Raw genomic sequence first — 6,000 nt, forward strand, 5'->3', positions numbered from 1 at the left:
ATATATGTTTCCCGGGGATAAGGGCTACTGTGACCAAAACAGCATGATACTGGTACAAAAACAGGCACATAGACTAATGGAACAGAATAGAGAGCCCAGAAATAAGGCGACACATCTACAGCCATCTGATCTTTGACAAAACTGACAAAAACAAGCAATGATGAAAAGACTCCCTGTGTAATAAATGGTGCTGGGATAACTGGCTATCCATATGCAGAAGACTGAAGCTGGACCCCTTCCTTACACCAAATACAAAAATCAACTCAAAACAGCTTAAACACTAAAATGTAAAACCCAAAATTATAAAAACCCTGGAAGACAACCTAGGCAATACCATATTGGTCCTAGGAATGGGCAAATATTTCATGACAAAGACACCAAAAGCAATCACAATAAAAGCAAAAATTGACAAATGGAATCTAATAAAACTTAAGAGATTCTGCACAGCAAAAGAAACTATAAGCAGAGTAAACTGACAATCTACAGAATGGGAGAAAATATTTTCAAACTATGCATCTGACAAAGGTCTAATTATATCCAGCGTCTACAAGAAATTTAAACAAGTTTATAAGAGAAAAACAACCCCATTAAAAAGTGGGCAAAGGACATGAACAGACACTTTTATAAAGAAGACATACATGCAGCCAACAAGTCTGTGAAAAAAGCTCAATATCACTGATCGTTATAGAAATGCAAATCAAAACCACAATGAGATACCATCTCACACCGGTCAGAATGGCTACTGTTAAAAAGTCAAAAAATAACAGATGCCGGCAAGGTCTCATAGAAAAGGGAACCCTTAGACACTATTGGTGGGATTGTAAATGAGTTCAACCATTGTGGAAGTCATTAGGGTGATTCCTCAGAGAGATAAAGGCAGAACTACCACTTGACCCAGAAATCCAATTACTGGTTACATACCCAGATAAATATAAATCATTCTATGTAAAGACACATGCATATGAATGTTCATTGCAGCACTGTTCACAATAGCAAAGACATGGGATCAACTTAAATGCCCATCAGTGACAGACTGGACAAAGAAAACATGGTACATACATATATATATATGTATCATGGAATAGTATGCAGCCATAAAAATGAATAAGATCATGTCTTTTGCGGGAACACGGATGGAGCGGGAGGCTATCAATCTAAGATAACTAATGTAGGAACAGAAAACCAGATACTGCGTGTTCTCAATTATAAGTGGGGAGCTAAATGATAAGAACTTAGGAACATAGAGAAGGAAACAACAGACACTGGTGTCTACTTGAGGGAGGAGGGTGGGAGGAGGGAAGGAGCAGCCAAGATAACTATTGGGTACTGAGCTTACTACCTGGGTGATGTAATAATATGTACAACAAACCCTCGTGACATGTTTATCTACGTAACAAACCTTCACATTTACCAGCAAACCTAAAATTAAAATTCAAAAAAAAAGAGTTTTAGAAGACTTCTTAAGCATAGTTTTATATGTGATTCTAGGCAACTGGACATGAACCGTCTGTAACTGTTTGCTCTGCAACTATCCCGTTAACTGCTTCCAGCTTACCCACAACTAGGCCATGGGATTCATATAAAAAGCTTCATAACTCATGGAGCTCCCGTAAGCCCAAGCCTGCAGCCTCATTTTTTTCCCTTCTGTAGTCTTTAAACGATTTCATGCAGTCTCAGCCTACCTTTGTATTGAGTCTGGAGTTGGCTTCAAACCTTAAGGATGCTGCCTTTGCTGTAAGAGTTATCTCAGTTACCCATCTCCCCAAAGAAGGATGCAGTGCCCTAACCTACGCTCTGTCTGGGGCTTATGCAGGGAAAGCACTGCCAGGCAGATCTAGAATCACACTAGTCCCCACTCCAAGCCCTAAAGGTCCAAAGAGACAGAAATCGAACAATGTCTACAATTACTTCAAACTTTTGAACCACTATCTTCTAAAGTGGAGGCCCTCAAACTACAGCCTAGTGTCGAAATCCAGCCCTTTTCCTGTTTTCATATGGCCCTTGAGATAAGATTAGTTTCTCTCTATTTAAAAGGTTGTAAAGGAAGAAGGAGGAGGAGAACAGAAAGGAGGAAGAGGAGAAGGCAAAGGTGGAGGAGGAAGTGAAGCAAAGAAGAAAAGGAGGCATATGCACTGAAGACCATATGCAGCCTACAAATCCTAAAATGTTTACCATCTGGCTCTTTACAGACAAAAATGTTTCCTGACCCGTGTTCTAAACCACAAACTTCGTCTTTTCAAGCCCTTGCATAAAATGCTCCCATGGCTTTTCCATCACTATCAGGATAAGGTCTACATTCGTCAACGTCTGACCCTAATTATCACTTAGTCCCTGTCAACTTGACCCCAACATACACTCCCTATTCACAGAGCCTGAATTACTTGCTCTTTTGTGAACATAACATAAACTTTCATCCCATTGTACCCTTTTTAAACATTCTCTCCTCTCCCTGGAATGCCCTTTTCCTCTGGCCCTGTTGGAAAACTCTTCCTTAAAGGCCCAGCTAAATTGTCACTTCTCTAAAGCATTCTCTGAGTACCCCAAGCAGAATTAAGATCTTCTCTGCATATCCACAGCATTTAGTTATGCCTTCTATTAGTTCACTTAATATATTACTCTCTGAGCCACCACTCGCAGCTGGGGACTGAAAGGTTTACCATTTCCATCTAGCTGTTTATATCATGCGGACAACCTAAAAGCAGTCCTATGTTTGAATTTACTTCTGCTTCTATTTACTGTTTACTTAATTTGGGAAAACAAAAAGGATAGATGGACAGTCCCAAATTAGATGAATTGTCACACAGTTGAAAAGAATATAGTGCAGGCCTAGAAAATGGTTTGAGGAAGAATCAAAACCTTACCTGCAAAGTGAGGACACCTTAAAGATATTCTTGGGAAAGAAAAAGTTTTCATTTTATAGATATATGAGGCACTCCATTCCAAGAAAATTGATGCTATGCTAGAAAGTCTACACGCAGTACTGACATGATTAAAGGAATAAAAGGGAAAAATGGGAAAAGATGAAATAAATGGCTAGATACTAGGGGAATATGAAGAGATCCACATGAATGTCTACAGTGCTCTAAATAACATGACCATTCATTTGTAAAGATGAACTCAAAAAATAAAATTAGTTATACTATACATACACTATTTAATTGTATGAAAATGGTCAATAAGATGAAGTTTTTTTTTGTTTTTTTTGTTTTTTTTGTTTTGAGATGGAGTCTAGCTCTTGTTGCCCAGGCTGGAGTGCAGTGGTAGGATCTCAGTTCACTGCAACATCTGCCTCCCAGGTTTAAGCGATTCTCCTTCCTCAGCCTCCTGAGTAGCTGGGATTACAGGCAAGTGCCACCCCTCCCAGCGAATTTTTATATTTTTAGGAAAGATGGGGTTTCACCACGTTGGCCAGACTGGTCTCTTATCTCCTGACCTCAGGTGATCCACCCACCTCGACCACCCGAAGTGCTGGGACTACAAGCATGAGCCACTGTGCCCAGCCGAGATGAAGTATTAATATGGAAAAAGGTTCGTGGAAAAGAAGTAGGTTGAAAATATATATGGACTATGACTTTTTATGTCACTTATTCGAAATAAAAGATAAAACACCCTTTATGTGTATATATGTGTGTGTGTAAATGTCTACAAAATTTTACAAGGTATGCCTGATTAGCAAAAATGTTTCGTTCGTAAATAAGAGAGGAGAGTTTGGGGTTGATAATACAAGAGAGTCAAAGGGCATTTTAACTGTTACCTTTACTTGTGAATTGCTTGACTTCTTAAAAATAATGAGCAATTTTTTGTCAATTTAAATTAAAACCAACAAAATGTACATTCACATCACATCCAGATCCTACAAGATATCAACAGGGTCTAAAAGAATAGGTGATATATTCTCACTCATTTAGTTTTTAAATTGTCTTTCTTGGGTTTTAAATATACATAATAAAAGAAAATCATAGATGCTGAAATAAGTATTCCAAAGCTCAGACACAAGCTGAGGACATCAGAATTAAAACCACACAGGTTAAAAATTATTTTCTTTAATAACGTTGAATGTTGGTGCCCACTCTCTCCTGGCTTGTAGGTTTTCTGCTGAGAGGTCTGCTGTTAGCCTGTGCAGCAAACCACCATGGCACACATTTACCTATGTAACAAACCTGCACGTTCTACACATGTCTCCTGGAATCTAAAATAAATTAAAATTAAAGAAACACACGAACTAAAGCCGTTTCTATTAAAGGTGAATGAAACAAACAATAGACAGAAGTTGGGTTACCATGGAAGCAACAGAAATGAAAATGTAGAAAAAAAAAAAAAAAGGAGATTTTCTGCTCAGTCACGTCAAAGTCAGGTGTCTAGTCTGTTTCAGTGTCAGATCCTGTAAGAGATGATGATGTTGGGCACTGAAGGTGGACAGGGATTCATAATGAAGGTCCAGAGATTGCCCTAGTCTTGCTCAGCCAATAAAGTGCAGTGGATTTTTTTCTGAGTGCAAAATTTAAAATAGGGCTCCACGTATTCATTTCATCTACAGCAGAGAAGGCAGACTGAGTGGTGAGACTTTTGCTGAACTTGAGAGCATGAGGTCAAATTGGACTTGAAAAAAGACAAAGAAATTATAAGACACAGATATGTTTCAGTATTCAAGTCAAACAACGTTGAGATGGATGCGGCGCTGAAGCACAGTGGTCCAGATAGTTCTGACACGGCCAATGATGGCTTTGTACTCCCCTTTGAATGTAGCAAGGAAGAAATTGTTCAGTGCTTCTCACGGTTGGAAATCATGCCAAATGGCATAAGACTGATTGTGGATTTCCAGGGAAGGAGTACAGGGGAGGCCTTTGTGCAGTATGCTTCACAGGAAATAGCTGAAAATACTCTAGAGAAACACAAGGAAAGAATAAGACACATGCATATCAAAATATTTAAGAGCAGTAGAGCTGAAGTTAGAACTCACAAAAGCTTATGGCCATGCAGTGGCCAGGTCCCTATGACAGACCTGGGGCTGTCAAAGGGCGTAACAGCATTAGCAGAGGAGCTGACTTTGAGCGGACGGGGTGTGGTGCTTATGGTGGAAGCTATGGAGGCTATAATGATTATAATGGTTATAATGATGGCTATGAATGTGGGTCAGATAGATTTGGAAGAAACTTCAATTACAGTTTTTTAGGAATGTCTGATCATAGACATAAGGACGGTGGCTGTACCTTCCAGAGCACAATGGGACACTGTGTACACATGTGTGGATTACCTTACAGAGCTACTGAGAATGATGTTTATATTTTTTTTCCACTGCTCAATCGTGGAGAGTACACATTATAATTGGTCCTGATGGCAGAGTAACTGGTGAAGCAAATGTCGAGCTTGTAACTCAGAAGACGCTGTGGCAGCTATGTCAAAAGACAAAGCAAATATGCATCATAGATATGTAGGACTCCTCTTGGATTCTACAGTACACCAAGTGGTGGTGGTTATGGTAGCCAAATAATGGGAGTTATGGGCTTGTCAAACCAGTTCAGTTACAGTGGTCCAGCCAGCCCACAGCTTCTCTGATGGTTATGGAGGCAGCTGTGGTGGCTAGAGCAGCATGAGTGGATACAATCAAGTTTTACAGGAAAACTCCAGTAATTTTCAATCAAACATTACATAAATAGCCAAGGAGCAATGAACAGCAGCTACTACAATAGAGGAAGCCATGCATCTATGGGCGTGAACAGCATGGGAGGGATGTCTAGCATGTCTGATATGAGTGGTGGATGAAGAATGTAATCGATCTGATCACGGACTCTTGGCCAACTTTTTTCAAGAAAAAAAGTTCAGCTTAACAGTTTTTGAAATACAAGCTTGTGGTTTATGCTTACTCTGTAAGTGGAAATCCGGATTGTTCTGCAGACTTAATTAAGGCTCATTGTTTTTGAACACAGTACTCCTCTAGGATGTAGCAGTGAAGTTGAGTAAACTATAACTGTTAAAAAAGTTTTCGTTTTTCTCAAGTTA

The 6,000-nt window shown here is 39.4% G+C and overlaps 1 pseudogene; it reads left to right on the forward strand.

The window, feature by feature from the left end:
* The first annotated feature begins 4,393 nt into the window (after window positions 1-4,393).
* Window positions 4,394-5,763, forward strand: LOC105531246 (annotated as a pseudogene).
* Window positions 5,764-6,000: the final 237 nt, after the last annotated feature.

This window comes from Mandrillus leucophaeus, unplaced genomic scaffold (assembly GCF_000951045.1).
Source record: "Mandrillus leucophaeus isolate KB7577 unplaced genomic scaffold, Mleu.le_1.0 Scaffold875, whole genome shotgun sequence".
NCBI lineage: Eukaryota > Metazoa > Chordata > Mammalia > Primates > Cercopithecidae > Mandrillus > Mandrillus leucophaeus.